A 22,627-nucleotide genomic window follows, 5' to 3' on the forward strand; every position below is an offset into this window, starting at 1 on the left:
TAGGCCTTTGATTTTTCCACCACAGCAAAAGGAATAATTATTTGAAGCGCAAATAAACCAATTAATGCTGTATATTTTAAAAGATCAGGTCTACACATTGATGATACATCACCCATTATGTATGTAGGAATTTAATTTACAGGGCTTTAAAATCTTTGCCCTCTATTTTATCTCCGGCTTCTTTCTACACTTTGCTCATGTTTCTCCAAGTCAGCACTAAGCCTTAACCAATCAAGGCTTAATCAAGCACAGTGAGCATCAGTAGTAATCAGACTCACATAGTGAAGCACTGTGCATGAACTTGTCTTGGGTGGTTCTTTTTAGTGTGCTAGAAATGTGACTGTTCCCAAAACTCAGTCATGTCTAGCTTGAAGAAACACATCACAGAAGTGAGAACAGGTTGTGAAAAAATGCTGATGGTAACATTTGTGGTTTGAAATAGGTAGTTTTGTGCTAACATTGATAAGATGTGACAATGAGATGTCCATGAAATTGAGAAAACCTGAAAATTACTTAATACCTTGCCATTCATCCAGTATCTCACTGTCAGAAGCAGATAGTTCCACATGTCAAAGCAATGAATTTCTTGTTTTCATGCACTACCGGAGAATGGAGCATTGGTTATTCAGCCTTTTATTCCTCGAGCTATCACAAAAGTCTCCAATTTCTGTTGAATACACCCAAGCTCATAGGAAACACAAAATCAGGTTTCTGTGCTTAACAAGAACCACCACTTACTACAAGTAGATTCTAACCATAAGTAAGCTCTCCAGTAGACAATACACTGGCTCAGTGGTTAGCACTGCTGCCTTGTAGTGCCAAGGACCGGGTTTTATTCCAGCCTCAGGTGACTGCCTTGCACATTCTCCCCCATGCCAGCATAGGTTTTCTCCAGGTGCTTCGGTTTCTTCCCACAGTCCAAAGATGTGCAGGTTAGATGGATTGGCCATGCTAAATTGCCCATAGTGTGCAGGCTGGATAGATAGCCCTGGGAAATGCAGGATAATAGGGTTGGGGAGATGACTCTGGGTGGGATGCTCTTCAGAGGGTTGGTGTGGACATGATGGGCTGAATGGCCTGCCTCCACAATGTAGGGATTCTAATGATTCTGTTCTGTTCTAAGTAAATTCATACACAATGCTGCTTTGTTCAAGAAGTGAAGGAGGTTAGTTGTTGATAAAGCCAACTCAGAGTCTTTGATCCAGCAAATCCACAAGAAAATGCAGGAAAAAATTAATACCCTCAGGAAATCTTCCAAGTAGTACCAAATGACAAAGACAAACTATTCAGCCAGCTAACTGAATTCTGTTCCCCTTTTAAACTCAGTCTGAGGTAATATGCAAAGTCTTCAGAAAGCACATTTTTTCTACTGTCACATGCATACTAAATCGGAAATGGATGAAATCTTCCACCAGGTATCTGGAGACCAAATAGAAAAGAACAATAAATCCTCATGGAATTGTGTTGCATATCTACTGTTATAGCTGTACATCACCCATTAAATCCATAATGGAGCCCATACTTGTTCTCAGCAGGTATAGATTCCATGGGCTTTTTCAGGGCTATTTCTTGAGGAATTACCTGGAAATTGTGGCAAGGTCATTCTTAAACTCTCAAAATGCCAAAGCAGAGTAATGGTTTAAAGGCAAAAAAAAAGCAGTGAGACTCCAGAATGTAAAACTATGATTTATCTTCTACGTAGACCCAGCAGCACTCCACAACCTTCGTCCACCAACAATGATGTAAATTCCTGGTTATTGTACAGATTTTCCACCCTTTTTATTTGGCAGAATCAAGCCTGCTCATTTGAATAAGAATAGCAGATACTTGTCATCAGAAAGTTCTTGGCTGAATTTGACTAAGAATTGGCTAAGTGTCGATTTGGGGAGTATCATAAAGGATTTCTCTCCATGTTCTAGTGAGTTACCTCACGCAATTCTCTGCTGCTCATCTCATTATAAAATCCACCACTCCTATGTGACACACTCATGCCATTCTGTGCTCCCCATTGGCAGAAATACTCACCACTATCAGGACCTGATAGGACTTTTGATACTGGTAGTAAAATTAAAAGCCCAGCTGTGCCCCAGGTCAACTGCTGCCAGCCGTGAAAAACCATCCATGATGTATTTAATGAGACGAAACAAAACACAACAGTTTCTGAGGGCACATAGGTGTCCTGAGTGTCACTTTAATGGAAATATAATCTCATGTTCACAAATGTTTCACCTTTCTGATTGACCATCTGTGCAAATGCAGCTTCAAAAGTCAAGCCGCACAGGCGTCAGCACCATACCTTGTTAGAAAGACCAACCCCATCCTTCACCACCTTCCTCCACCTGGCTGAGCTCATCCTCACTTTGAACAACTTCTCTCACTTTCTTCAGATCAAAGGTATGGCTATGGGTATATGCAGGGGCCCCAGTAATGCCTGTCTCTTTGTAGAGTACATGGAACATTTCTTAGGTCTGATCCAACACAGGTCCCTCCCCACAACTCTTTCTCCAATACATCATTGACAAAATTGGTCCTGCTCCCCCCTCTTGTCTAGAATCGGAAATCTCATCAATTTTATTTCCAACTTCCATCCTGCTCTCACCTTCACCCTGATCCATCTCTGACTCCTCCCTTTCCCTCCTTGACATCTCTGTTTCTATTTTGGAGGATGAGTTGACTTATCCTTGACACAACAATGACTCCCAAGGTTTTCTTAATGATTCACCCTGACACTCTGATTCTTGTAAGGTCTCCATTCCATTCTCCCAGTTTCTCTGTCTCTGTCACATCTGTTCTGATGATCAATGGTGTGGCCTCAAAACTTTCCACCTTTTTCCTCAATCAAGGATTCCCCTCCACCATGGTAGACAGGGCCCTTGGGCGTGTCGTCACTTTTGCCCTCACTCCTTTTTCTCTCTCACACAATAACAACAGGATCCCTGGTCCTCAGTTTCCACCCCACCAGCCGTCTTATCCAAATGAGGCAAAAGTGAGGACTGCATATGCTGGAAATCAGAGTCTAGATTAGAGTAATGCTGGAAAAGCACAGCAGGTCAGGCAGCATCCGAGAACCAGGAAAATCGACATTTCGGGCAAAAGCCCTTCATCAGGAATGAAGGCAGGGAGCCTCTGAGGTGGAGAGATAAGTGTTCTGAGGCAGAAGATGAGGCGGAACACTTCGATCCCAGGGCATCGATGTGAACTTCACCAGTTTTCTCATTTCCCCTCCCCCTGCCTTACCCCAGTTCCACCCTTCCAGCTCAGTACCATTCTCATGACCTGTCCTACCTGCCAATCTTCCTTCCCACCTATCCACTCCACCCTCCCCTCTGACCTATCACCTTCATTCCCATCCCCAACCACCTATTGTACTCTTTTCTACCTTCTACGCAGCCCCAACCCCTTCCCATTTATCTCTCCACCCTGGAGGCTCCCTGCCTTTATTTCTGATGAAGGCCTTTTGCCCGAACCGTCGAATTTCCTGGTCCTCGGATGCTGCCTGACCTGCTGTGCTTTTCCAGCACCACTCTACTTCTCATCCAAATAATTACAGATCGTAACTTCTGCCACCTCCAGCAGGATACTACTACCAGATACATCTTGCCTTCACCTCTCTGTTGCAAAGATTATTTCCTCCAGGACACAGTGGTTCACTCCTCCACCCCACCCCACCAACATCTTCCCACACCACCATGGCACCTTCTTGTGCAATCACAGAGTGGTAACATTTACCCATTTACCTCCACCCTGCTCACCATCCAAGACCTCAGAGACACCATCTAGGTGAAACAACAATTTACCTGCACATCACTCGATCTAGTCAACTGTATTCGCTGTTCACAAAATAATGTCCTGTATATTGGGGGGTCAAAATACAAACTGTGTGTCTGCATTGCTGAACACTTACATTCTGTCCATAAAAAGGTTCTAGTTGTCTGTCACTTCAACACACCACTGTGTTCCCACACCAACATTTCTGTCTGAGGCTTGCTGCAGTGCTCCAGTGAGGCCTCAACACAAGCTGGAGGAATAACACCTCACCTTCTACCTCGTTACTTTACAGCCTCCAGGACTCAGTATTAAGTTTAATAATTTCAGACAATGAAAAGCCCTCCTTTATGTTTGTTAACTTCCCCCACACACCCAGGTCCTGTTTTATATGGATAGCTTACAGCACAGCCAACCCATTTTCAATCATTTACATTTCTCGTTGTCACCATACCCAGTGTTTATCTCTCTCTCTCTCTCTCTCAGATAATCATCAGCAATGTTATGTTTTTCTATCCCTTTTTTCTATCTTTCAGCCCTGTCACCATGTTCTTTATTCACTCCCCTCAGTCCATTATCAATAGAAATACCAACCTTTCTCAGCTATTTTCCATTCTGATGAAGGATCACTGGGCTTGGAACATAAACTCTATTTTTCTCCCCACAGATGCTGTCAGATTTGCAGAGTTTCTTCAGTACATTCTAATTTAGTTTCAGATTTCTTTACTTTAATTTTAACTTGGTTAATGTTTTGGACAGCAATCCTTTGCTGACAAAGGCTATTCTCTTAATATATGAAATGGGCTTTTCTCTTTGCAGATATTCATGGACCTGCTTTGCATTTGCAATGTCACCTATTTAAGTTTTTGTTCTTTTTTTTCCCCTTGATGGCATTTGTACAAAACTGCAAATCTTTAGAGTTCTATTTTAGTTTCTTGTATATCCTTAAGGTGTACCAATTGGGCTCTTTATAATTAGGAATCTCGAGATCTGGCCATGATCTTATAGCGACACATTATGTTAATACAGATGTTGAGTTCACGTCTTGCCAATTTTGAGTTGAATAAGATGAAAGGAATACTGGAATTTTCTACTATATAAACAATATTATTGTATCAATAATATTCTACTTACAATTTTGTGAATTTTAAATTAGACATGATTAGTAACAGGCATCAGATGTTATGAACAACTGCAAATGCCTAACTGAATGAAGGTGTCTGGCTGTTATAAAAGCGTAGATTCATTATTTTGACAGAATGAAATAACATAGTTGTTTTGTGCAGGACATGTTCGTGGTATTGATCGTTTTTCTCAAGAGTCTCCTTTTAGGATGTAGAGTGCAGTCAAACATACACAAACATCACTCAGTTCCCCTGATTCCATCATGTGTTTCTTGTACCTCAAACTAAAGCAGCCTTAAGACAAGAGAGAATGCCTTTTTGGTTGAAGGCAGACAGGGCTCTAAGCCTGGCTCAAGGGGCTTATGCAGATGTGCTGACCTTTCTGAGAGACAAGATTTTACACGCAAATTGCCATTAGAGCTCTCTGTTCCCCTGAGGTCTGCAGTCAACTTGAGCGTTTCTCTATCAGGGTTAGAAGTCAGCGTGGCACCATGCCTGGATGCATATTAAATGGCAATGAATATAAGCAAAGTCTATTGAGGACTCTAAGAAGGAATGAGGTGTCTCCAAGATGGAAGTGGCAGCAGAGAAAAGGCCCCTAGATACAATCTGCAGATTGGAGATTAGTGTAAATTAACCCTTACAGTACTTTTATATTAAGGAATATGAGAGAAGTTCTTTTATAAAGCATCGCCTTAATACTGCACAAACAGCTAAAAGGCAACCACTCATCATTACTATAAGTGATTTCATTAACATTATTTCAGAAAGCATTACAAATTGCAATCAAAATAAATTATCCTGTTATTTGTATGCTACCAATGAATATATGACATATAAAATACAATGTAGAGAATTATTTTATATCTAAATGTTAGAAAAACTCTACCTAATTAACCTGATTTGCCAATACAGGCTCTTTGTTTGAATAGGAAATTATTTAGACTGTCTTTACCTTTTACTCCAGATGAAATGAAAGATTTGATACAGTTGACAGTAATAGACACTTTCTTTAGTGAGAGCATTATATCAACAAGTAGTGATCTGATGGCTCCAGCACTATAGCATAGGCATTCAACTAAAGGAATTGCATTCAAATTGTAGGTTCAATTCCATCTTTTCAACCCTAATTCTCTCATTCAAAATGATTTGCCAGTTCTTGGTTGATATATAAAGCCCTTTGCAAGTCTTGAAGCACCCCAGCACAGATGAAATCAGTCTTATACTATTAACTTATAAAGCGTGCTTAGCACTCTCATTTCAAAGAAGCAACTTAAGTGGGATTCTGGCTACATTGAATCAATTTTTTTTTATCGTTTCTAAACACTCAAATTTGATCTTTCAACCTGTATGCTTTCATTCAGTAGAACATACACTATCTAATAAGACTCTTACTATAGCTACAGTTTGTTTCTCACAGTACCACAATGCCATCTTTGTTCTATTCTTAATAAGATTCTACCTTGACCTTTTTCGGTTACATTGAATACTGTGCCCTTACCCTTGCTCTAATCTTGAAAGTTTCATTAATTTGCTCCAAATTGCAACCCCTCACCATCCTATCACCCATTTCTGATTCTTTCCCTTTGATTTTTCCAACTTCATCTCCAATGAAATTCTATCTCTAACCATCTCTGAGGATGTGTTTTCCTGTGCAAATCATTACAAACCCACTGACTCTCACTATACATGAATTATAGTTCATTCCATACCATTTCCTGTAACAACTTTACAGTCAGTTCTGCTATGATGTAGTAGTAGTTCCATTCTTGTGCAATCCCATGTTATAAGAAAATTATCTAATTGCAGCACCATTAAACTAATGGGGCTGAAATTGCATCATAACCAATACACACTTTTAAAAATGTGCATTTTAGAAACAGTGTCCCCAACTCATCAATCATATTCTAGTGAATTTGCATCCATGAAATGCGCACTTTAGCAGAACAACCTGTACTTGCTTCTAAAATAATTTTTGGTTATTTTGTATCTATTCTGATGAAGCTGAATTCCACATCAGCATTTCCAAAATGCAGCCTTTCTCCTCAGCAGAAGATTCGTCTTCACCATGATGACAGAAATGCTGACCTAGTTCATCACGTTTCCTGAGCCTCTGCCATTATCCCTTCTCTGACCCTTCAATAAATGTGATAATGTCCTTTTACTTCCAGCTCACCTTAGCAAAATCTGTGTCTACTAAATCATATTGTTATATTTGCACTATCTGAAACATTCCCTGTACCTCTTTGCGAAAGAATGGCTACCTCTGTACCATGCAACACCCAGTTTCACTCTTTCCACCATCCAAATTCCTTCACTTGGCAACTCACAATTCACAAAAACAGATGAGATGCAACACTTGCTCAGTTACTTGATTCTCAGTCCTGGATCTGGAAAACCTCATCTGCATCAGAAAACAGTTTATGTGCATCTCTTCTCACTTAGTATTCGTTATTTAAGTTGTGGTTTCCTTTGCTCTGAAGAAAATTAATTACAAATTACTTTGCTAAATACTCCATTCTGGCTGTAATTTTCACCTGCACCTCCCTCTTCAATTCTTGATCCAATTCTCACTCTGATCTTGCCATCCTAGGGATTCTACATAATTCTGGTAAAGCTCATCACAAACTCGAGTAACAGCTCGTACCTTTCTCTAAAACTCTGCGTCCTTCAGCAATTCCGTAACCTCCAATCTTGATCATAGTTCCCATTTTCTTCCTGGTTAGCAGTGTTGACAATCTCAAATAGTAATGCTGGCTTTTACAGGAATGAAGAGCAGGAATGCTTTGGTGCTTAGGGTAGAGATCTTCCATAAGAACAGTACTGCAAGGTGAACTGCACCTTTGGCATTGACCTGGTTGGTTTTTTCTACCTGTTTGCTTATGTGAGCAATTTATGTTATAAAACAATTCCTTGATCTACAACCTCATTACAACATAATTTCTTTGAAGAACATTGCATAAAGTATTTTATTAACATCTTTGAGGAAATTGCATCACCAAATTCTTTTTAATTAGAAAACATGACAATAAATACAACTGAAAGTTACAAGTCTTTTGAAGCTTTTTGGGTCAAGTTGCCAAAAATAAATGGCAATACTATTCATATTGAGCTTTATGAAATCATAAACTTTAATCCTTCCAGTGAAATTAATCAATTTAAAGAAATTTTAATTAAAATACTTGCCATATCAATTGAAAAGTGTGACAGGCAGATCTACAAGCATTATGGCAGGATTATCAGATACAACAGTTTATGCCAGTTTGAAATTCTGGCAGCAATTAGTGCTTACCTGGCTTGCTTGATTGAAACCATTGGGGATGCAAACTAAGTAATAAGTTGTAATTACCCAGGGACATTTAGCAAAGTCAGAATTACAAAATGGATAAAGCAACCCATTTGTGCTCTTGTTAATTTAAATGGTAAAAGCAGACCAGTGATTAAAAATTAATGATGCCTTTTAAGTTTTTAAGCTTTGCATGGAAACACTGCAAATCTTTTAGTACAAGGCATTAGCTACGAATAAGGTGTTGTAATTACCCATTCATACTTGCAGCACAATAGAATCATAGTTCAAACAATTTAAAAATAAGTGGAATTTTTTTTAAATGATGATTGTTTCATGGTTTATTTGTCACTGTTTGTCCAAGGAATGTAAAATAAAGGATGTTAATTATTTAATTTAATTGCTTATCACAATAAATGGGTGTTAATTGCAGTTTAATGCAGAGATTCAAACTGTTCTTTTTATAAACTAGGAAAGGCTCTGATTCATCAGATAGTTTCAAAATGCAAGCTGGAACAATTGAGTACAGTAACAGGTCTAATATTCTGCTGTTAGTCCTTCGAGATATGTTACACAAACTTACTCACTTATATTTCTATCTATAAAATCTCAAGCATAATACTCATATTTCAACATCAGAGGAATGCCAAGTGACCTTACCTTACCTAACTGATATTGTAATACCTACCATAGCTTTGTGTCATGTGTTTTTCAGGGATAGAATTTTGGACACAGGCGCTTAGACCTGTTGCCCTTTAATTTAAGAAAATCAAGTGTTCTGTCGTATATCAGGCGGCCAAATCAGAATTTAGCTGTCAGTCCTATCAATGCTTAAACTTGACAGCCACACCTCCCACTAACCTTCAGTCTCAATCTAACCTATAATTAAAGTTCACTATGCCACATCATCACACTTTCTTTGATCTCTTCCATGACGATATGCAAACCTGACCATTACATCCCTTTATCTACTGGCTATGATTCTTAATAACTGAATTCCTTCGAATTTTGAAACGAGTGGCTAAAACAAAACCTATTGACATTTCCTATTGGATAAATTCAGCTGAAAAGCAGAGTTAAAGTAAAAGCTACCTATCAAATAAAGTATCTTCATTAAATCCAAGACCGAGAAAAAAAAGTTAACTGAAATGCTGAAGGTCTGCGTCTGACCTTTTTGGTTTTAATCATTGAAATGCTTGACAGCTTAATAAGTTGAAGGTGCTGGATTCCAGCCTGACTTAATAATGCCCACAGCAGAGCTTTGGCCACCTTTGATTGTTCCCATAAGTTAAGCACATCTGGTACTTTGTCCTTGGGTAAAATTGTTTCCTCTGACTTTTATTTAAATTTTTCATCTTGTTTTTTTTTGAAGAAGGTTATTAACACAATATATGATACCATACTTTATTAATTATGTTGCTATGATTGTTTGCAGTGACTGATTATTTGCAAAACCTGAAGAAAAATATTTTTATAGCAATCTCCACTTCAGAATTAATCTTCTCATAAAATAAATCTGCTTTACACTTCAATCATCATTATTTCAAGTACTTGTACCTAAATTAGATGTTGCAAATATATTTGAATTGCCACCTAAATTCAACGTCAAAAGTGATGTCGAAGTGCTTTGAGATTTATAAATGTTGCCCAAGCTCATACATTGATGCTGAATGACATTATAATCCCAACAGAGATTGGTGACTGTTGAAAAAAATGTATAATTTTCAGTGACTATCTAGAAGGATCATACAAATGTATTACAACTTTAAATTTTTACTATAATAAATGAGTTAAAAGCAACTTTGAATCAAGACTATTTTTATAAGCAATTTACATTATAAATCACTGAAAAAACTCTACACTTTTATCTTTTAGTTTAAGTGAGATGCAGGTGCCAAGAAGAGAAAAAATATTTATAAGTCCTGTGATATTTATTTTGTCATTGGCTTAATATTTCCTTCCCATGATAAACAAGTGTCAAGTGCTTATGGTCTCTATTATTAGTACTTTAAAAATTGGCACTTTTATTTGTTTTTAATGACAGTCACATATGGTTTTATTTTCAGCAATTCCACACATGCCAATGCAACTATGTTCATCAGTTCTGTTCACAAATATTTACTGGGTGAGTGGGAATGGAGTTGCCATGACTTGCTATGGAGACTACGAAGGACTGTTTGGCATATGTGGGCAACTTGGGTTGGCATGGCCATCATGTACAGGATATGGGTACTTGGTTAGCAGAGTGAGGCAGTTTGAGAGGTTAGAACTAAAGGACCCAATAATTAGCAATTCAACTGAGACCACATCCCAAAGACCCAAGGTGGATCTTTTTCAAAATGCGCACTTGCCAGTCTGCAGTCCCTGTGGCCATTTCAGATCTCCTTCTAGGCGCAATTGGTCTGCCACTATCTTGCAACCACCTTCCCAAAATGTACACCACGCTACCCAGAATATTTCTTCACAAGGTTGGTGCACTGAACTGGGAAATATGCTAACTTGTGCCATTTTGATGAAAATCCAGTTCCAATAAGTCTACCCACAACTGCTGTTATCATTGTCTACGGAGCTAAACATCTAGCACCCTGAGCACACTATTAACCCTTACCATCAAATCACCCAAGATTGCAGGAGAATTAGTAACAAGTCACATAATACTCTCCATTTCTCCTTATGGACTTAAATTAACAAGGTTTTCCCAAAAAAAAGTAACCACCTTAGAAACTCTGTAGTCGTAACACTAGGTATTCTGGTTTAACTCCTGATTTGGTATTGCTGGCAGAAGAACATTAATATTGCGCCAATCACAGAAGGCAAGCATATGGGTACAGCAGGCAATAAAGGCATCAAAAAATATGTTGGCCTTCACAGTGAGAAGATTTGAGTACAAGAGGTTTTAGTGCAATTATGCAGATCAGTGCTGAAACCTGATGTGCAGTTTTGGTTTCCTTAACTGAGAAGGATGTTCTTGCTATGGAGGGAGTGCAGTGAAGGTTTGACCTAACTAATTCCTGGGATAGCAGGACTGACCTATGAGGAGACATTGAATCAGATAGGATTATATTCACTGACGATGAGAAGAATGGGAGGGATCTCATTGAAACCTATAAAATTCTAACAGGACCGGATAGATGATGCAGGAAGGATGTTCCCAATGGCGGGGGAGTCTAGAACCAGGGGTCACCCAATGATATAGGGTAAACCGTTTAGGACTGAGATGAGGAGAGATTTCTTCACCCAGACGCTGATGAGCCTGTGGAATTCACTGCCACCGAAAACAGCTACGGCCAAAACATTGTCTGATTTCAAGAATGAGTCAGTTAAAAATTGCACAACACCAGGTTGTAGTCCAACAGGTTTATTTGAAAGCACACTAGCTTTTGGAGCTCTGCTCCTTCGTCAGGTAACTTGTGGGGCAGGATCATAGGACGCAGAATTTATGGTGAAAATTCAAAGAACACATTATATTGAATAAAGCTAGATTGCTGTTAAGTCTTAATCACTTAAAATGGGATGCAGGTTTTGATTCATTTGTATGTAAATCTCAGAACCTCTTTCAAGCCACATTCCCAAGGTAACTTAAGGTTTTATATAAAAAAAAGTGACATGTCAGCTCAGACAATTCATTAAAGGTGTGAGGTTGGAATCTGTCTTTATTCCAACCCTGAGTCAAACTCTTTTATTTCCAAAGTAGGAACTTATGAAATGTCACATGGACTGCCTGCCTACAGATTGTGTGTTTTTAAAACAAAATGGAATGTATCTGCAAATGCAATTTCACCTCATAGACTCATATGTGTGTGTGCATGTATGTGTGTGCGTGTGTGTGAGGGAGAGAGAGGATGAGAGAGACGGTGTGTGTGTCTGAGAGCATGTGTATGAGAGTGGGTCTCTGTCATACAGATGTTCTGTCTCAAACACACATGTGCACACACACCCTCGCACAGGCATATATGCCGTCACACTTTTGCACACATTCTATCAAGCATGCACACACACACACTCTCTCCCCTGTACCCCTTCCCCACCTCCACACACACATGCACACACCCTCTCTCTCACACCACACACACACACATGCATGCACGCACACACATATAAGTCTAAAGGGTGAATTTCCATTTGCAGATATATTCCATTTTGTTCAAAAAGCACACAATCTGTAGACAGTCAGCCCATGGGACATTTTGTAAATTCCTACTTTGGAAATACAACCAGTCTGACTTAAGGTTGGAAAACAGACAGACTCTAACCTCACACCTTTAATGCATTGTTTGGGCTGACATGTCACATTTTAAAAATAAAACTAAATTATCTTGGGAATGTGACTTGAAAGAACTTCTGGGATTTACACATTAATCAATTGAAAACTGAAACCCATTCTAGGTGATTAAGACTTAGCAGCAATCTAGGTTTGTTCAATACATCACACACTTTGATCTTTTACTGTAAATTCTGTAGGAGAAAGTGAGGACTGCAGATGCTGGAGATCAGAGCTGAAAAATGTGTTGCTGGAAAAGCGCAGCAGGTCAGGCAGCATCCAAGGAGCAGGAGAATCGATGCCCAAAACGTCGATTCTCCTGCTCCTTGAATGCTGCCTGACCTGCTGCGCTTTTCCAGCAACACATTTTTCAGCTCTGTAAATACTGTGTCCTATGATCCTGCCCCACTAGTTACCTGACGAAGGAGCAATGTTCCGAAAGCTAGTGCTTCCAAATAAACCTGTTGGACTATAACCTGGTGTTATGTGATTTTTAACTTTGTCCATCCGAGTCCAACATCAGCACCTCCACATCAAGAATGAGTTAGGTGTAGCACTTGGAATTAAGAGGATCAAATGATATGAGGGAAAAATAGGAACAGTCTATTGAATTGGATAAGCAGCCATAATTGTAGTGATGGCAGAGCAGGCTTGAAGGGCTGAATGGCCAATTCCTGTTTCTATTACTCTACATTTCTACACTTGAATACAGTTTTCCTTGAAGCATATGCAGTATGAGATACAGCAGATGTGCTTTGCCAATTCACATTCCAGGTGATATGATGTGCGATGTGTTGGATTACAGGTGAAAACACAATGCTTTGCTCACCAATACCTGACACTTGTTTTATATGACTACTGTGTAATTATCATTAAACTACTGAGAATTACTTATTAGTCTGGAATGTGCAACCAAGGTTGGAGGAGATCACTTGCTACTGACCTTGAAAGAAGTTTTACTGAGACATTAAACAAATTCTGTGGAGAAAAGCTTACCTCTCGCACCATGCGACTGAACATAGTATTATTTTAGCAGGGTGGTCCTACAGAAATCAAGTTGTCTCAGCAATCCGTTATCATGAAAGAATTCCCAGAGCCAATCAACTCGTAAATAAAAAGCACTACATTAGTCACTTATTAAAAACTATTTTATAACAATATAGTGATTGGAATATTTGCGTGAATTTTTTCTTTGAATTTTGAAGTGTTTTTTTTAAACGTGCAGTTATTTACTGTAATAGTGACATTTGAAAACACTTTATAACTATTTTAAAATATTTCAAGGACAAATCTCTTGTTCAATAATTGTTGCTGTTTACATCATCTTGTGTTTCTTGTTTGAATAACTTGTAACTCTTCTTGTGATTTACAGTAGTGAAAGAGTTGAAGTTCTCCATAGACCAACTGATTGTCAGAATGTGAGCTTATTGTGAGGTGAGATGGGTTGCAGTGGCATCCAGTCTGTAGCAGGCAGTTCATAACTTCAGGATTTTCGCACCACCTCTATTCCACATACGATATATCCTTAATTTGCCCTCATTTTCAGAAGGCTGATAGCGATGAACTCCAAGGGTGTAATGAAACAAAGGCCTGCAAATGCTGGAGATCTGAAGCAAACAAAACAGAAATTGCTGGAGAAACTTTGCAGGTCTGGCAGCATCGGTAGAGAGAAAACAGACTTAATATTTCAAGTCCTAATATCCTTCCTCAGAACTAGGGGAAAGGGATAATAATGATTTCTCATGCAGTCTTTCAAGGGCATATTCTCATCTTGATGTGCAAATTAGCTCTAGAATTTAGTGGCATTCTAATTCACTGATATGGGTACAGAACAACAGAGACCCTATCAACCTGTGTTCAAGTTCAGTGTCTCTATTCTTCTGGGGAAAGAGTCATTTACATAATTGGACAAGCTGTTGGGCTTGCTAGGACGCATCAGTGGCAGCCACCCCACCTTAAAACTTAGTTTGTTTTTACGAGCTGTATGGAACCTAAATGGACACAGAAAATAAAGGCAATGTTACCTGTTTGGCTCCTGTCAGACTTCTCTGACTACTAATTTATTCTCTTTAGCATTGACTATTTTACTTTACTATTGGTATGTGAGGCATTTCGAGGGCCTCAAAGAGTAGAGGGTAGGCTTACTCTCATGAAATGAGAGCTTTTAAAAGGAGTAAAAGCAGGAATCTCCTGGATAAACTAGGGAACACTGCAACAGATTGTATTTGAGCAAGGCAGCCAGGAATCACTTAAGGATCTCATCTCTGTCACTGGTATTCAATCGCTGGTGGGCCAGAGCCAAGCCATGTGGGCACAATCTAGAGGGCAGGATTTCTCCTACTTCTGTAATCCACGCCTACTAGAGTGACCCACTGGTGGCAAATGCTATCCACTGGTGAAGGCAGCCACCTGCCCTTAGAACTAACCCCGTCCTGTTGGGACCTCACCACACTAACCTTCACTCCAGGTACCTGCTGAACACAACAAAGCACTGCTAAGTTCATTATCGGTACTAAATTTTGTGACTTGGAATGGCTGAGGCAGGCTTGTCTCTAGCTTTTCAGCCAGTCCACATAAGAACTAGAAACGAACACATTTTTCAATACTCTCTAGTACTCCTGCCCTGTAGACCAATGAATTTTGATACTGCGTTTTCCAACTTAATCTCAATCCATTATCAAATTATAATCAGATATCAAATATTCTCAAAAATATTATGCAGATTTTTAAATGAACTTTGAAAGCTATAAGAAGCCAGGTGAAACAAACATGGGTAGGCATATGTTGAAAAAATGTTTAAAGCATTGATTGAGAGCAATTTAAATCCACCATTTTCAAGTTTGATATAGTTTAATCAAAATTAAGTGCACATACCAAATCAAATCTTGACAATTTTATTTCAAAGCTGGAGAATTATTCTTAAACATCTGGGTTTGTATTTAATATTCTGTAATACCGCATACTATGAATTGCTAATCCGATGTTGGGCAGTTTTTATTTAAAAGACATCATATGTAGGATAGTTTCAAATCAGTGCAAAATACATTCTATAGCTGTTATCAACACACCCCTGGTTGAGAACAGATTAACTGGATCTCCTTTGTAATTCACCAGTCCCTCTGTTGGTCACAGCCTTGTTCATTTAAAAAGGATCCCTCCTTGTCAATAACGTTCTCCCAAACCAAATAAATTTATGTTTAAGAAGGAATCAATTTAACCAAACTTTCTTGAATTAAACAAAAGAGTGGATTTTTAAATTATTAATTAAAAAGGAATAGTAACACAGCTCACATATATTCTGACTAGAAAGGTGTGAGTCCAAAAATATCCTAAAAGCTGTATAATTCAGTCTCTTGGTATTCATGAAGAGCAGATAGCAGACTGTTGGTAGTGATGCAGTCAAATTTGGGATTATTGACTGAGCAGTTAAAAGTTGAAATTCTTTTGTACCATTTCCTTCTGACTGGCTGTTGACTAGCTAGCTTCTAGCACAAGGGCAGCACGGTGGGACAATGGTTAGCACTGCTGCCTCACAGCACCAGAGAACCGGCTCAGGCAATTTGTCTGTGTGGAGTTTGCACGTTCTCCCGTGTCTGTGGGGTTTCCTCCCACAGTCCAAAGATGTGTAGGTTAGGTGAATTGGCCATGTTAAATTGCCTGCAGTGTTAGGTGAAGGGGTAAATGTAGGGGAATGGGCCTGGGTGGGTTGCTCTTTAGAGGGTCAGTGTGGACTTGTTGGGCTGAAGGGCCTGTTTCCATACTGTAAGTTATCTAATCTAATTTAATCTAAACTTGGAGCAAAAGAGTTCTGCAACACAGGAGTGGCTGCTGGTGCTGCTTAAACTGTCACCTTCAAAGCACATGAGCACTCAAACCCAGGCTAGTACACACAAATACCTCAGCTTACTACCACATGTTTTTACTATCACACTAACCAGGTTTGAACTACTTTTAACTCGTGTTCTTATGCATTTTGAAAGGGAAAGCAATAAAACATGTCTGTCACCCAGACTGTTCTTTTCTCCCATCATGTCTGCAGTATGAGTCAACTCCCAGGCGATTACAGTTCAATTTGTTGTACATTCCTCCTTTTTGAATCCATTTTTTTGACATTTCCTTGATCCCTGTGACATTCCAGGGCCTATCTCTCAAGATATCTTCCTTACACAGTTTGACTGTATCTGTTCTCTTGGAAAACACATGTTGAAATTAAATTTTATAATCTATAGGAGTTCAAGGTTATGATCTGTGGTCATGACAATAGTGTATGCTATTTAGGTGCTATGAGTGCTGCATTAGAAACTGAATAGCATCTGGGACACACATGGACACTTGGGGTCTATGTCAGATGCCATTTTAATGTGGTTGTTGTGAATGTGTGCTTGAAGAGTGTAGAGTAGGTGGATTTGGCGTGTTCAGTAGCTCTGATTAAATGCCGGTGCTGATCTTTTTGGTTTTGCCTCACCAGCTAATTCTCCCACTTACTGCTGAAAATGTGTTGCTGGTTAAAGCACAGCAGGTTAGGCAGCATCCAAGGAACAGGAAATTCGACGTTTCGGGCATAAGCCCTTCATCAGGAATGAGGAGAGGGTGCCAGGCAGGCTAAGATAAAAGGTAGGGAGGAGGGACTTGGGGGAGGGGCGATGGAGATGTGATAGGTGGAAGGAGGTCAAGGTGAGGGTGATAGGCCGGAGTGGGGTGGGGGCGGAGAGGTCAGGAAGAAGATTGCAGGTTAGGAGGGCGGTGCTGAGTTGAGGGAACCGACTGAGACAAGGTGGGGGGAGGGGAAATGAGGAAACTGGAGAAATCTGAGTTCATTCCTTGTGGTTGGAGGGTTCCCAGGTGGAAGATGAGGCGCTCCTCCTCCAGCCGTCGTGTTGTTATGTTCTGTCGGTGGAGGAGTCCAAGGACCTGCATGTCCTCGGTGGAGTGGGAGGGAGAGTTAAAGTGTTGAGCCACGGGGTGGTTGGGTTTGTTGGCCCGGGCGTCCCAGAGGTGTTCTCTGAAGCGTTCTGCAAGTAAGCGGCCCATCTCCCCAATATAGAGGAAGCCACATTGGGGGCAGCGGATGCAATAGATGATGTGTGTGGAGGTACAGGTGAACTTGTGGCGGATATGGAAGGATCCCTTGGGGCCTTGGAGGGAAGTAAGGGAGGAGGTGTGGGTGCAAGTTTTACATTTTCTGCAGTTGCAGGGGAAGGTGCCGGGAGTGGAGGTTGGGTTGGTGGGGGGTGTGGGCCGGGAGTTCCCACTTAACCTCACAGAGCTGAACATGTGTTCAACAGCAGGGAGAATGCCTTTTACAGAGATAATCACCATTTTCAGGTGAGTTGGCGGCTTATTTGTACTAGCTCTTTCCTACTGCAGCTAAACAATAAGGAAATTGACATGTTACATATGGAGAAACTTTAGGTTTGGACTTCAAGATTTGCAGTCAGATCATTTGTTCCAAATCATAAGAATGTTTAGTTGCCAGACTTTCTGTCTTGCAACATGGGAGACATATTCTACAAATACAATACAGGAGAAGTTACACTATCACAGAGGGAGGAAGGAGAGAAGGGGAAGGGGGGTGCAGACAGCAGGAGGCCTTATTGACCAAGCGTCTTTAGCAACATTGATTTGTTTCAATCTCAGTTAAGAAGAGTGTCTGATATAGGCATTGTATTATAAACAGCTGCATGGTAAACAGTCCACTTATTTCTCAAATGATAGAGAGCTGTGATCAAAGATGGCTAATAAACATTTCTGCTTAGGCACAAAGTTATTATGTTTCACATTGCCATGGGGATGAGGGCAAAGGAAGCATTTTTTTGGAATCAGGTTAAGGGTTTCCTTACAAATCAAGGAATATCATAGACAGACAGGCAGACAGACAGTCAAGCAGCTGACAGAGACACACAGTCAGGCAGGCTGACAGATAGCGAGACAGTCAAGCATGTCCACAAGCACATAGAGAGACAGGTATGGAAGGATGTCAGGCAGGTCGGGCAGATAAGGAGTCTGTGCGGCCAATAGAGAGAAATGGCTGCTTCCATGTGTGCTATCACAGCCAGGTGTAGAAGGGAAATAGTTTCTAGTTGAAGAGGGGCATCCTGAAGCTTTCTACAGGTTGGTATGGTGACTGAGAGTGTGAGATTTAGTGACATTGTTTCATCAGCATTGGCTTCCAGATCTCCTTGGATTTCATGATTTCACGTCACTGCCTGACCTGGTGGTGATATCTAAAAGAAGAAAATGAAGAAAAATAAGAGGCGCATGTTTGCACCATCTGCAGGTTATAAATTAGAAAAGATTGTAAGGGAAGGGAAACGAGATATGAGAAGGTTGATTAGTTGGGAACATATCATCACTCTTATGGTTTCAGCCTTGTGACTGAGTGCAGCCTCAGTTGTCGACTCACAAATGATTGCCATCACTGAGCTGAATCTTACAGTTTTTTGACCAAGTGCAAGTCACATTCTTTCTCACTTCAAAGCTGAGTGAATTTTCTCACTGAATCTTACCAAACTCTCTGCATTAATTGACGTTCCAGCCTTTATGGTCCAATTTCCACCCATCGTACTACATACTGTTCCTGGGACAACTCACTATTCACCAGATATCCCAGAATTGACAACAATCCCTTGCACAAGCACCATCTTTAAAAGGCTGTTGGAAACTCAGAAAGGCACTGTCAGTTTGGAGCTGACCTGCACAAGTCCTGATATTTGTCCCAGACATGGCAGATTTGGGGTAAGTGGCACTCAGCTCTGTGGGCAGGATCTTAGTTCTATCACTGGACAGGGTAATGCATAGGCAGGATTTGTCTTCCTGAGATCTGAAGTGGAGGCCATGAGACCGTCTATGGCCTACACTAAAGCAGTCACAGTTGTCTGAAGGAATGCCCAGCAATTAGGAAGAAAGTCAATGACATTCTCCACTTAGTTAGTGTAAGGGCCAACACCTTCCCTCTAAAACCTGACACTCGTTCTACTGCTGTATGAACCTCCACAAAGTTTCATGTTCCACGACTCTCGCTATTACTCCTTTTCACACCAATCATTCGCACCTACTACTTCTGCACGGAGCATCCTCACCAACTGTTCCACCTATTCATCTTCCCACTCTGACAACAGCAATTAAAGAATCACTTTCCCATTCCTTTTACTTTCAAAGAAGAGTCACATTAGCCTTGAAATATTGTTTCTCTCTTGTCTTGTTTCTCTTTCCACAGATGCTGTCAGGCCTGCTAACTTTCTCCAGTACTTTACGTTTTTATAAGATATTTAGTGCTGAATTGCACACTATAATCATTTAAATGAGCAAGCAGCACAAACTTCATACTCATCAAAAGGAATGGGCATTTTTATCCTTATTCCCAGTTTGGTGTCTTACCTAATATTTCCTCTAGAATTCTTACAGCAATAAGGATAGTAAAATTTTCGGTAGCTTGATACTGGAAAAAATTCAAAGAATTGTATCTGAAATAACATCACAATGGAATGAATGAGCATGTGATTGATTAAGCACACCAAGTATTGAGTGATATGTATTGAACAAGTGAAATGGCTATTGAGTGATAATGTGACAGATGTGAGAGAATGGCACACTGGTAATTGAGATTGAGAGTTCTGACTTTTAAGTGCTCATCAAGTTGAAGAATGTCAATGAATGAAACTGCAACATTTTTCCACTTTTAGGATGCTGTATTTGGATGAAACACTCCTGGCAATAACAAATATTTAGTATACAGGAGAGTTGCCACTACTAAATGAAAAACATTTGTTTTTTACAAAGCATCTTGTCACACAAACCTTCTGAAGTGCTTTCATGCAATGCATCATTCCTAAAATGTGCTGTCTGTTATTACCTATTCTGCTTGAACAAAATGCCATAGTCAGTTTTTAAAATTTGTTCTTGGGATGTGAGAGACTTTGATGACACTAGCACTTGCTCCCACCCTTAATTTCCCTTGAGAAACTGGTCATGTACGGTCTTTTTGAACCACTGCTTTCCATGTGAATCTGTACATCAACCGTGCTGGAAAGGAAGGAGCTGCAGGATTTCGACCTAAAGCCAGTTAGGAAAGCTGACATTTTTCTCAGTTAGAGTGGTGTGAAGCTTGTAGGAAACCTGCTGGTTTGGCATTCTCACAGAAGGGACAAAAAATAGTAAATAAACGTTAATACTTGAAAATGAACATGCTGGTCATGCTGGACCTGCATTTTGAGAATTACAAGATGAATTGTACCATTATGTGTCATTTCCAACTTGTACTGTTTTTCCATCCGGCATGGGTCTGTTGCTATTTACTTTCATTCTGGTAGTGAGATACATTCCACAGAGGCTGGTATCCTGTCACCCTTTTTTTATCCAGTCCTTGACAATAGCATGGAGAAAGTGAGGACTGCAGATGCTGGAGATCAGAGCTGAAAATGTGTTGCTGGAAAAGCGCAGCAGGTCAGGCAGCATCCAAGGAGCAGGAGAATCGATGTTTCGGGCATGAGCCCTTCTTCAGGCATTGCCCCATATCTCTGACACTCACCCTTTTTATATGTCAGCCAGAGCTCCATGATTGGACCAGATTAACAATCCCAATCAAGAAACTCATATTCTGCAAGGGCCAGCCGGCTGACCTCATTACAGTCGCTACAGGTAGAGGTCACAAAAGTAGAAAGTGTTTACATAGAAGGCTTAGTGACTGCTGCAGTACATCTTGTATATGATACATGCTGCTGCTGCTGCTGTGTGTGTCATGATTGGAGGAAGTGAATGTTAAATGGGGTGGATTGCAGAGTCACTTTGTTTTTGATTCAAAAAAGACCAATGGGTCAATTATTTGCCTGGGTTTGACTTGTGGACAAAACATACCTGAGTAATTTTTCACATTGAAGGTGTAGATGAGAATGTTGTTACTGAAGTGGACCAGCTTGGCTAGGAGTACAAGTCATAAGAGCATAAAAACTAGGAGCTGGAGTAGGCCATCAGGCTCGTTAAGCCTGCTCCGCTATTCAGGAAGATCATGTCTGATCTTTACATGGACTCAGGTCCACTTACCCACCAGCTCACCATAACCCTTAATTCCTGTACTGTTCAAAAATCTATCTCTCTTTCCATTAAAAATATTTAATGAGGTAGCCTCAACTACTTCACCTGTGCAGGGAATTCCACTGATTCACAACCCTTTTGGTCAAGTCTTCGGTACTGCAGCTGAGATGTTGTCCGGATCCAGAGTATTTACTATACCTAGTGTCTTCAACAATTTCTTGGTATCACATGGAATGAATCAAATTGGCCTGAAATTATGAGTTTTGAACATGTGTTTCCAGGGAATTGCCCTGGTCTTTGGATTACTGTGCTACTATTTCACACCTAATCTCCAAAAACTTCCATTGTAATGGTCAGGCCTATTCAACATCAAGCTCTCAGTTCGATAGATGCTTTAATTATAGTTTAGTTTTGAAATAACATTGTTTTTTTTTGGTTTTGTGCCAATCATGGGTATAATTGAGTCTTCCCAAACACAATTTACTTTAATTCCCAAATATCAATAAAGATGGGTGTTTTCAAACTCCTTTCAAAAATATTAATTCCAAAAGTTTTGTTTTGTATAGAAAGAAGGACACCAAGTTAAAAATTGCAGGCTTCTAGTTGTGAGAATAGTACAAAATAGAGCCCACAGAGTCCCACCCCATAGCCAGAGGGGCTCCATTGAATTCATGATGACCTCATTTGTTTATTTTTCATCCATTTTCTTATATTCTACTTCTACCTTTTCTGGACATGAAGAACTTTGCTTCTGCAAAGTTTGATTCATCAGCCTATTTTGAAACTGTTGCAAAGTGTTAATTTTGGAGGGGCTTTGTGATCAAAGTTACCTAATATCAGCAGTTGACGATTTGTAATAATTTCCTCATAGTTTGTTGAGTTTGCTAAGAAGCAACAGTTTAAATTTAATATAATATTATAATTTAAATATAAGAAATAAAATGGTGTGGTTCAGTGGCTCAGTGGTTAGCATTGCAGCTTCATAATGCTCAGGTTTGATTCCAGCCATGGATGACTGTCTGTGTGGGTTTCTTCTGAGTGCTCTGGTTTCTTCCCTCAGTCCAAGATGGATTGACCCTGTTAAATTGTCCACAGTGTCTGCTGATGTGCGGGCCCAGTGGATTAGCAGGATAAACACAGGGTTACAGAAATAGGGAGGGG

This window comes from Hemiscyllium ocellatum, chromosome 2 (assembly GCF_020745735.1).
Source record: "Hemiscyllium ocellatum isolate sHemOce1 chromosome 2, sHemOce1.pat.X.cur, whole genome shotgun sequence".
In the NCBI taxonomy this organism is placed as follows: Eukaryota; Metazoa; Chordata; class Chondrichthyes; order Orectolobiformes; family Hemiscylliidae; genus Hemiscyllium; species Hemiscyllium ocellatum.